The 12,147-nt window shown below is 49.3% G+C and overlaps 1 pseudogene; it reads left to right on the forward strand.

Moving 5' to 3' along the window:
* Nucleotides 1-8,541: 8,541 nt before the first annotated feature.
* LOC127534174 (GTPase IMAP family member 8-like) lies at nt 8,542-11,930 on the forward strand (annotated as a pseudogene).
* Nucleotides 11,931-12,147: the final 217 nt, after the last annotated feature.

Here is a 12,147-nt window from a genome sequence, read left to right on the forward strand (position 1 = left end):
CATTTGCTCTTCTTTATTTCCTACAAATAAAAGAGATAGTTCAGTTCATGTTCCAGTAGTTAACATAATTCACCTGTGACCATCACCACCTCTAACTTGTGCTCCAGTATTTCAATTTCCAGATCTGCCCTCCTAATCTGTTTTTTGGATTTTTCTCAGCAAATGCAGTTTGTAAATCTGTTTTACTGATAACTGGGAATACATAGAGGACATTAAATTCTACAGTTGCACATGAATTCCACTGAATGAAGCTCTGGTGTTTCCTGAACATCCATCTCACTGTGTCAGTCTGTGCAGTGGAAGCTGAGGAACCATCCTGCTGCTGTCCAGCCATGCTCTGTTAAAAAGGATGAGAATGTACAATACTTCAGTGTAGGCTAAATGTCACACTCTATATTCCACCCAAAATCTGAATGGGAAGAGAACTATCAGTAACATACCTCTGTATAAAACTTAAACTACCATTTGGATAAATGTTTGGAGTGTTGCCTACTTACAGTTACAAGGTCTTTTGTGGTGTGAAGGGGCCAAAAGACAAAAAAAAGACACAAAAGAGAACTAAATAAATATATCTATCTATATATATATATATATATATATATATATGCATCCATGACCTTTTATACCACCGTTTTACAGGCATCTGCTTTCTTTCTGTTGGCTGAGCAGAAGTCTATGTTAGTTTAAATAGGCTTAATTATTTAACAGGACATGATATGGATGCAGACATTCAGGCTATGTGTGGATAAAACAACTGCACAGTCAAACAGCCACTTAATATTTAGGCTACTTTACAATGTAAAACATGATCAACATGAAGTACCTCCATGAGATAATGCCGAGGTCTGACCTGTTTGAACAATGTTTTTATATTTCATCTTAAGCTGCTGCCCCGTGCGTTTCTCCCCGCAGCGGGATTTCACCTGAATGAAATAACTTACTAGGCTGCCATTCAGACAGTTATTCCCTGTAATATTATTACGATTACAAAGGACTACATTTAAACTTACGCATTGATACAGGCAGCAGTGTTCTCCACGCCGTCTCCCTCTCTTTTGCAGCTGCAGCGGTGTTGCACTTCTTTCTAAAAACGTGTTCAAACTCGCCATATGAGCGCGTTAAAAACTTTCATTTCAAAAACGCAGCCTTTCGCTTCCCCGTTTCCATGGTGACTCGTTGAATCGGGGTTCCATTGATGCTGTCTTTTCAGAGTTGCGGTGCGCGTGCGTAACTCCGGGTCAACCTACTCAGAGTTGATTAACCCAACTCATATCAGCCGTTGTGAAACCGAAAACTCAGAGTTTTCTATCTCAGAGTAGATCAACTCAGAGTTGCGGAAGAAACTCAGAGTTTCTTGAACCTGCTTCGTGAAACAGGCCCCTGGATGTTACCTGAGAGTTAATTTCTTCTACACAGTTGTTGAACTGAATAAATGTTATTTTGGACTAAGTGGAGGAAGAACAAGAGCTCATGTTGTCAGAAGCACAACTTAAATACACTGCAGGCAGCTCAGCAACAGGAGTTACTGCAGAGAGAAGATTAGAAAACATCTTGCCCTGTTTCTAATAAAACCACAGATTAAACACAGTTTGCTGCCAGCAATGTTCTGAAAAATGAATGCGGAATCTCAAAATCTGTTTTCTTCCATACCACAGCCCCAGTAGATAAGCAACTGCTGGAGCGCAGAGGCAGCTATGGACTCCTTCCACCTAACAGTGAGTTTTAAAAGATTGAATTTGATCTAATTCATGTCTGATGTGTGTTTTATTAGTGAATGTTTTGTGTTAATAACTTCTGCTTCTCATCACAGAAATGTAAAACTTACAAACAGATCTCACATTTAAATTTTATAAAACTATTATTTGCACATTTTATTCTATGGACTGACTTCCACTGATTCTCTGTTCACTTTGTGATGTTTTATTTTCTCTTCATTCCAGTGTCTGAGCTGAGGGTTGTTCTGTTGGGAAACAGCTGGTTTCAGAGGAGTTCGGTTGGGAATTTATTACTGAGAGAACGAAGGTTACGCATGTAACCACGGTTTTATGAACCCTGGATGACTGCCAGAGGCAGTTCTCCTCACTGAATATCTCCATCTCGCGCAAGCGCAGGCCGAGTATTAATATCAACAAAGTCACGTGTGACCCCGGACGACCCGTGGCAGGTATAACTACCGGTGTCATCCGGGCGCTCATTCCCACAGAGTCTTCTCGCGACTTGGGGGTTCCGAGCGACCGAGAACTCTGGCAGTCATCCAGGGTTCATAAAACCGTGGTTACAAGCGTAACCTTCGTTTTATTTCACCCCTCCTGACTGCCAGAGGCAGTTCTCCTCACTGGATGACTCATACCAACAGCGTCGCGAGGAATCCAGGGAACTTCCCCCTTAAGACGAGGCAGAGGAACCCGGCCGAAGAACCACCCCGAGTGGATGGGGGTGGCCACGTTGACTCTGTAGTACTTCGTGAAGGTGCTCGGCACTGCCCACGAGGCCGCTGCACATATATCCTCCACCGGGACCCCTCTAAACAACGCCCATGAAGCAGATACGCCTCTAGTGGAATGGCACTTCACTCCAGATGGCAAGGCCTCGCCTGCCAACTCGTACGCACATGAAATGGCCTCGACGATCCAGTTGGACGGGCGCTGCTTGGAGAGAGCGCCACCCTTCTTGGCACCACTATGACACACGAAGAGTTGCTCGGCCCTCCGTATGTGGGCAGTGGCATCCAGATACGGCCGTAAGGCCCGTACTGGACAAAGCTGTTCCCGCCGTACGTCCCCTTCTTCCAGCTGGGGGTCAAACTTAGCCAGATGAATGGGTCTATTGAGGTGCGAGTGTGCCAGCACCTTCGGCAGAAATGCCGTATTCGGCCACAGAGTAACACCCGAGCCATCCGAGTTCCACCTCAGACAGGAGTTGCTCACCGACAAGGCATGCAGCTCTCCCACCCGCTTCGCCGTCGCCATGGCAAGGAGAAAAGCCGTCTTCACCGACAGCCACTTAAGTTCTGCCCGGTCAAGCGGCTCAAAGGGAGGCCCACATAGGGCATCCAACACTATGGGCAGATCCCAGGCTGGAGACCTCCGAGGCTGCGGTGGCCGCAGCCACCAGGGTCCCCTCAAGAAGAGGGACACGAGCCCGTGATGCCCAATTGTGTGGCCGTCCACTGCCACATGCCTGGAGGAAATAGCTGCAGCATACACCTTCAGGGTCGAGGGAGAGCGACCCTTGTCCAACAGGGACTGAAGAAACTCCAGAACCACTGGGACAGAGCAGCTAACTGGGTCAAGACCACGACTCCAACACCAGTCAGAGAACAATTTCCACCTGTTGGCATACTGCAGCCGCGTTGACGGGGCCCTGGCCTGCAGGATCGTTGCCCTGACAGGCTCGATGCAGCAGCTCAGCACGGGGTCCGGCCCCCCAGCGGCCATACCCACAGCTGAAGGCGGCTGGGGCAGGGATGCCAGATCCGACCGTCCAGTTAGGATAGAAGATCCTTCCTGTCGGGGAGGCGCCAGGGCGTCCCGCGACAGAGTCTGCGCAGCAGTGGAAACCAAGTTCTGGCAGGCCAGAACGGGGCCACTAAGAGGAGTTGGTGGCCACGATGGAGCACCCTGAGCAGAGTTGGCCATATCAGGGGAAAGGGCGGAAAGGCATAGAGAAGTCCCCCCGGCCACTCGTGAGCCAGAGCGTCCTGTCCCAAAGGACTGCTGTCCTCCCTCAGGGAGAACCAGAGGGGGCACTGGGCTGTCTCGCGAGAGGCAAAGAGGTCCACCACCGCCTCTCCGAACATGCCCCATATGGACTGAACCACTTCTGGATGAAGCCGCCATTCTCCCGTAAGGGGCTTCTGACGGGAGAGGAAATCCGCGACCAGGTTCTGCTCCCCCGGCAGATACATGGCACGGAGGCTGGCCAGGCGGGGGGCTGCCCATCTCAGCAGATCCTGCGACACCTACAGCACACGGGCTGACCTGGTACCCCCCTGGTGGTTTATGTGAAACACAGCAGAGACATTGTCCGACCGTATCAGCACGTGCTTCCCGCTGAGGTATGGCATGAAAGTCCTGAGCGCTAGGTGCATGGCACGCAGCTCCAGCACATTGACATGCTCCTGGCACTCCCGGGCTGACCACCGTCCCTGAGCCATCCTGCCCTGCCAGACAGCCCCCCAACCCGAAAGGCAGGCATCGGTAGCCACCGTCTCCCGACGAAATGGGATGGCACCCAGGGAGACACCCTGCACCAGATAGGCCCTGCTCCTCCACGGTGACAGGGCCCTCAGGCAGCCCCGTGAAACCCTGAGCTTCCTGCACCTGTGCCGCCTGGCATCTAGGTGAAAGCTGTTCAGCCACCTTTGCAGGGGGCGAACTGACAGTAGGCCCAGAGGCACGACAGCAGATGCGGCCGTCAGTTTGCCCAGAAGGCGGAGATAAAGGCCGTAAGGCAGTGCTGCCCCTCCTCGAAACCGAAGGAGGAGGCCTAGGATGTCATCCACCCGTTGTTGTGACGGGCGGGCCCTCATAACAACAGAATCCAGAGCTAGCCCTATGAAGGTTGTACTCTGGGAAGGAGACAGAGAGCTCTTCTCTCCGTTCACCCTGAGTCCCAACTGTGCCACGTGCGAGAGGAGGACGGCCATGTCCTGGACTGCCCGAGAACGGGACGGTGCGCAGATCAGCCAGTCGTCCAGATATGCCATGATCTTCATGCCCCGGGACTGCAGGGGTGAAAGGGCCGCAGCGATGCAGCGCGTGAACACCCGTGGGGACAAAGAGAGCCCGAACGGAAGTACTGTGAACTGGAAGTGGTGGCCCCTGAATGCGAAATGCAGGAACCGCCTGTGGCAAGGCGCGATCGGAATGTGGAAATAAGCGTCCTTCAGATCCACCGAAGTGAACCACTCCCCCTTGGCAACAGTACAAAGAACATCCTTCGTGCACAACATGAGGAATGGCAGAGTCTTTAAAAACCGGTTCAGTCCCCTGAGATCTAGGACAGGGCGAAATCCACCACCTTTCTTGCTTACCAGAAAATAGGTCGAGTAGAACCCCTTGGGCCGGGAGAGGGGGTCCACTGGCTCGATGGCACCCTTGGACAGGAGGGCGGACAGCTCCTCGACCAGGGCTTGAGTCTTCACCGGGTCCGTGACGACAGTCATCCGGACCCGGCTGGAAGTTGGGGGCCGGCGGCGGAATTGAAGCCTGTAACCCTGGGTCAGTGTGGACAACACCCAGGGGTCTGAAGTACAGGCTGCCCAGCAGCGGAGCTGCTGCTGCTGGGAGAAAAGACCGACCGCCGGCCCCGAGGCCTCAGTTCCTGCGCCCCCGGCCTCCTGGGGCCTTGGGGGGCGCCGTGAGGGCTTTGAGGCACGATGATCACGGGGCAAATCAGCGGGGCCATGTCGAAAGCGGGTTCGTCCCCCAGTGGGGCGTTGAGGCCCTCTATAATGGGAAGGCTGAGACAGCGGTTGGGGGCGCTCACGGGAAACACCTGCGTGACCTCCAGTCCTGCCGGAAGGCGGCATGTCTCTGCGAAGCCCTGAGAACTGCCGCCTGGTCTGGTCGGCCTTCACCGTCTGCTCCAGAAGCTGGACCGCCGCCGAGCCAAACAGCTCCCCAGGTTCCACTGGGACTGCACGGAGGGTCCTCCGGCATGTCTCTGACAGGGGTGACTGAGCCAGCCATACCTGGCGGCGGGTCTGGACTAAGGTGGACATAAGGCGCCCCAGTTCCTGGGACATAAGGGCAAAAGCCTGCAACGAGGCGTCGCTCAGGCTGGTAGTAGATGCGTCGGCAGCCGACTGTTGCAGGGAAGCCGACAGGGCCAGCATGAGGTGGGAGAGGGAATTACCAATACGGCCCATGCGTGCTGCTGTGTCATATGCCCTGGACAGCAGGTCATCAGTGACCCTACACTGCTGACGGGGGCACCTGGCCTCAGGTCTCAGAGCCTCGTCCGGGGGGACTATCCTTCGAGTCCCTCCAGCAGGCCTGCAGCTCCCTCAGGTATTCCCCGGAGGGAGGAACCGAAAAGCTGGCCGGAGCTGAGGCGCGCCTGAAAAAGGCGCTGGCAGGAGGCTGGTCAGGCTGCTGCGAGTCCAGGTGTAATCTAGCCAGGGCCATACGAAGTATCGACCCCATCGAGTCATCCTCGGACCCCCTCACCGAACCACGGGCCGACGAACGGGAACCCGAGCCAGAGGCGTGGGAGGGCCCCTTCCCACCGTCCTCATCGTTGAAAAGTGCAGCCGAAGCCACCACAGAAATAATGTCCTCTTCTGGAGCCAGCTCCGGCATTGGGGGAGACCCGATACATCCCCCCTCCCCAACAGGAGGGCGCAGAGACAGGAGGAGTGACTTCATCTGGGCCAACTCGCTAGACAGCTGATCCACCTTAGTAGACAGCGTGTCCGCCCTAGCCTTCTTCCTACGCGGGGGGCCTCCCAGAGCCTCCGACGCCTTCCGCCGAGACCGGTCTGGCCGAGAAAGAGATGGGACCACCGACTGAGGGGGGCCTGTTTCCCCCACTAAGCATTCCACCTCTGACAGTCTAGCAGCCCTCAACATGCGTGGCATGAAGCTACAATTCATACACGGGTCTTCCGATAAACCTTCCCTCAGATGTTCGATACCCAGACACGAAGGGCAGAGATCGTGACCGTCCTCAGGGTGAAGAGGGGCCATACAGGTAGCACAGAAATGGGAGCTTAGCATGGCGTAGCCACAGGAAGTCACAAACAGCTAGCACCAGCGAGAGTCACTACGTTAGCTGCGTAATAACCATGTGCTGCAGTGAGAGGGGAGCGAGAGCGCGTCCGTCACCGGCACTACGGCTGTCTTTAGAACAAGGGAGAGCACTACGGTACTGCGCAACACACACGACACCAATCAGTACAATCGAGAGCACTGTGTCAGCTGTTTAACACACACAAGCTTCAGTGAGAGGGCAGCGAGAGCACGGCCGTCACTGGTATCTGTACAACAACAGCTAGCACTAGCGAGAGCACCACGCTAGCTGTGCAACACTCACAAGCGTCAGCGAGAGGGCAGCGAGAGCACGGCTGTCACTGGCCTCGGTTAGGGGCAGCGAGCTAACCCGAGTCGCTACACGCCAAGAGTTAGCTCCAATAGAGGCGGCTACACGGAGCGAACGCGCTCTTGGCAGCACCTAGCCCCTGCTAACTAAGTAGAAGCCGTACTTACATGGTCTCGTAGAACGGGCAGCAAGAACGCCACCGTCGCTGACCTCTTAAGACAGGCGATGTCGAGCTCTGCACGCTCTCACCGGTCGTCCACGCCAGGCAAACGCCGCTCCTTCCAAAAACGGGAAACTTGTCGCAGCCTCTGGAGGGCGAACAGCTCGCGACTCCGACTTGTAGTCTCGAGGCTACCGGCGACAACCCTTTCCTCAAAAATGCTATTATTAGCCCCTGCTATCAGCAGGTGACCTGCGCAAGCGAGAAGAGTCAAGGGAATGAGCGCCCGGATGACACCGGTAGTTATACCTGCCACGGGTCGTCCGGGGTCACACGTGACTTTGTTGATATTAATACTCGGCCTGCGCTTGCGCGAGATGGAGATATTCAGTGAGGAGAACTGCCTCTGGCAGTCAGGAGGGGTGAAATAAAACCTGTGTTTGACACTGAGGATGAACCAGACTACTTTCGAATCATCAGAGCACAAATAAAGGAGAAAAAAGTAATTACCATCAACACTCCAGATCTGCTGAATCCAAACATCTCTGAAGACAAACTAAGAGAACATGTAGAACTCTGTGTGAGACTCTCTGATCCTGGACCTTATGTGTTCCTGCTGGTTCTACAGCCTGAAGACTTCACTGAGGAACAAAGACGGAGTATCTGCAGAGTCTTGGAACTATTCAGTGATCATTCACTGGTTCTGATATCAAAACCCAGACAGAAGAGTCCAGGTTCATGGGATTCTTACGTACACCAGGCATCCTTACAGAACATGATCAGACGATGTGGATCCAGGTCACTCAGGCTGGAGGACCATAAACTTCCAGAGTTGTTGACAAGCTTGAAGGATATTGTAGAGAAGAACAATAGAAATCATTTGATCTATCACCATCACAACTTAAAACAAAAAGAAGAATCTCCTGTTAATCTGGGTTCTGGTCCATCTGTTGGTAAGTGCAGAAAATATTTTGACTATCGTATGACGTGAAAACCTGAACACAAATGTCTGATGCGTGGTTATGTTGCTGCACTTGATGATATTTGTGTCTGCTGTCATGAAAAGCTCCATTTGTTCCTCAGATATTAGTCTGAAAAAGGCTCACAGCTAAAAGAATAGAACTTTATGAATCAGAATAGAATAGAATAGAATGCCTTTATTGTCACTATACACAAGTACAATGAGATTTAGAGCATCTCCATCAGTGCAAGATACATGTAATAAAAATCACAAAAAAGGATAAGGTAAAACAGTTAAAACAGTATAAAAGAATAAAAAAGTGCATGGTCAGTGTGATATTGCAATTAGAATAGTCCGTATTGTACAGTAGACGGTTATGAGGTAGTCTTGGGGGGGGGGGGGGGGTAGTTTGGGATGTCAGTGCATGTTTGAGTTCAGAGTGCAGAGTGGTGATGGCTTTTGGAAAGAAACTGTTTTTGAGTCTGTTTGTTTTGGTTCTGATGCACCTGTAGCGCCTTCCTGAGGGCAACAGGACAAACAGGTCAGAACCAGGGTGGAAGTTGTCCTTGATGATGTTTTCTGCCCTTTTAAGGCAGCGGGAGGTGTAAATGTCCATCAGGGAGGGGAGGGGGCAGCCGATGATTTTCTGTGCTGTCTTAACAATCCTCTGAAGGTCTGGTTCATTTAGGAACTAAAACCTGAAACTACATTTCACCTTCATAGTTGAAGTTAACAAATGGAAGCAGCTACAGATAAATAATATCCTCACCTCAACATCTGTAGTCTGTGTTGTGTAGCTGCTCTGAGTGGACGCTGAATAACAAGAGCTCATGTTGTACTGAGATTATCAGCAGCAGAACTTAGAGCAAGAAATCCTGCTAATGTTTCTACTAGAACCACTGATTAATGAATATGCTGAATGTAGAGTGATTAAAAATATTCTTATTGTCATCCTGGAAGGTCATTTTTATTCCTATTTGTTTATTTTTGTTCCAGCACATGAACCCAGGATTGTGTTGTTTGGAGAAAGTGATGACAAAAAGACAGCACTGGGAAACATCATCTTTAGGAAGAAAGAGTTTTCTGTCCAAAGATTCCCTGGAGGAAAACATTGTGTAGCTGCTTATGGAACATGGAACATAAAACCTTTAACAGTAGTGAAAACTCCAGACGTCTTCAGTCTGTCTGTCGAAACAATGAGAGAAGAGATGAATAGATGTGTGGATCTCTGTTCTCCTGGACCAAATGTTCTGCTGCTGTTAGTGAAACCTTCAGATTTCACTGAAGAAAACAGAAAATCTCTGAAGTTCATCCTGAGCCCTGAGTCCATCCTGAGTCCATGGTCATCATGACACATGAATTTGAAATGAATGTCCATGTTAATCAACTTCTGATAGACTGTGGAGGAAGATATTACAACATGTCTGAAGATAACTTTGGATCACTGATGAGGAAAATTGAGAACATTGTGCATGAAAACAAGAGAACCTTCCTCACTTTCACTGAAGAAAAAAGAAGACCAAGTCTGCTTTAAACCTGGTCCTGTGTGGTAGAAGAGGAACTGGGAAGACTTCAACAGTCAACGCTATTCTGGGACAAAGAAAGTTTGGTCGACCTGAAGACTCATCAGAGTGTGTTAAAACCCAGGGAGAGGTGTGTGGACGTCGGGTTTCCCTGCTGGAGCTGCCTGCCTTGTATGGAAAACCTCAGGAGGCAGTGATGGAGGAATCATTCAGGTGTATCTCCCTCTTTGATCCTGAGGTGTCCATGCCTTCATCCTGGTCCTACCTGTGGGTCCCCTCACTGATGAAGACAAGGGAGAGTTAGAGACCATCCAGAACACATTCAGCTCTAAAGTCACAGACTTCACCCTGATTCTATTCACTGTGGAGTCAGATCCTACAGCTCCAGCTGTTGTTGACTTTATCAGACAGAACAGAGACATCCAGGAGCTCTGTCAGAGCTGTGGAGGAAGATTTGTTGTTGTCAACATGAAGGACAAGCATCAGATCCCAGGCTTGCTGGATCAAGTGGACAAGATGAGACTGTCAGATCAGAAACCTCACAGCTACACAACAGGAACATTTGCTCATGGCCAAAGGGAAAAGATCCTACAGCTAGAAGCAGTCATCACCAACCAACAGGCTGAAATCAAGAAACTGAAAAATCTGATGTGGTCAAAGGTCAGTATTTCCTCTTTATTTTGTTTTAGCTGATTCTCCTAAACCCTGTTCTACACAAAGTTCATACTTTAAATAACTATGTTTGGTTTCACAGCTGATGAAGAGCAGCAGACCTCAGAGAGTCTCAGGATTGTTCTGATCGGGAAGACTGGCTGTGGAAAGAGTTCTTCAGGAAACACCATTCTGGGAAGAAGAGAGTTTGAAACCAAAGCAGGCCAACAAGGTGTCACCAAACTTTGTAAGAAGTCTGGGGGTGAAGTGGACGGACGTCCTGTTGTCATTGTCGACACTCCTGGACTGTTTGACAACAGTTTGTCTAATGAAGAAGTAACTGAAGAGATGTTGAAATGCATCAGTCTTCTGTCTCCAGGACCACATGTCTTCTTGCTGGTGGTACAGATCGGCAGATTCACACCGGAGGAGAAGGAGACATTAAAACTCATCAAAGAAGGTTTTGGGAAGAATTCAGAAAAATTCACCATCATTCTTCTAACTGGAGGAGATTCACTAAAACATGAGAATCAGTCCACTGAATATTACATTCGCGAATGTGATGATTCCTTCAAGAAGCTGATCTCTGACTGTGGAGAAAGATACCACGTGTTTGATAACTATGATAAACAAAACCGAATGCAAGTAAGTGAGCTGATAACAAAGATCGACACCATGGTGAAGGTAAATGGAGGAAGCTGCTTCACCAACGAGATGCTGCAAGAAGCTGAAGCAGCGATACAGAAAGAAATGGAGAAAATCCTGAAAGAGAAGGAAGAAGAGATGAAGAGAATGATGGAGGAACTGGGCAGAAAACACGAGGAAGAAAAAGAAGAAATGAAAAGAAGAATAGAAGAAGAGAGAGCAAAAATTGAAGAGGAAATGAAACTGAGACAAAGACAGCTCGATGAAATAGAGGAAAACATCAACAAGGAGCGTGAGCTGAGAAAGAAAGAACAAGAGATCAGAGAGAAGAGAAAAGGAAAAGAGAAGCAGAGGAAGAAGAATACAGACAGAATCAGAATATGGAACTTGAAAAGTTGGACAAAACACATTCAATCAGACCGAGACAAAAAGAAAAGCGTTGACAGAAAACTGGAAGAGTTCAGAGATGAGATGAGAAAGAAACAAGAAGCCTAGGAGGAAGAACGAAGAGAGTGGTGGGAACGATATAAACAAAAAGATGAAGACAGACGACGGGAGGAGGAAAGAAAAACAGAGCTTCAGAAGAAGTTAGAGCAGGAACAAGATGAATATGAAAGAGAAGTGTAGAAGGAGATCAAATCAGGAGAGAAGAGGAGAGGAAACATAAAGAATTAGAAGAAAGATACAAAACTGAGCTAAATATTATGAAAAAGACATTCGAAGAGATGGCCAGAGAGAGAGCTGAAGAGTTTAATGATTTTAAATTGAAACACAAGAAATACTATGCAGCTCTAAATGAACAAAATGCTGAACAAATGAAAGACAAAGATCAGCATCGGCATCTGTTCCTGGTTCCAGTACAACTGAAGATGATCAGGAAATTCTGCCCCCAAAACTATCAACTGTGAAAACTCTGTTATTTCCTTGTACTCTGGATCAAAAGTGCTCTGTGAGAAACAATACTGGGGTAAAAAAAACAACAACTGAAAATCTGACAGCAAAGATGCCAGAAAAAACAAAATAAAAAACTGTAATGTTCTAAAGAATGGTGGATGTCCTGATTTAAGTAAATCCTGGTGTCATTTTATGATGACATACAGTAAAAGAAGAAATCACTGTTTGTAAAGATGCTAATCTTGAAGGTGGAAATTATTTGCAGAATT

This window comes from Acanthochromis polyacanthus, chromosome 5 (assembly GCF_021347895.1).
Source record: "Acanthochromis polyacanthus isolate Apoly-LR-REF ecotype Palm Island chromosome 5, KAUST_Apoly_ChrSc, whole genome shotgun sequence".
In the NCBI taxonomy this organism is placed as follows: Eukaryota; Metazoa; Chordata; class Actinopteri; family Pomacentridae; genus Acanthochromis; species Acanthochromis polyacanthus.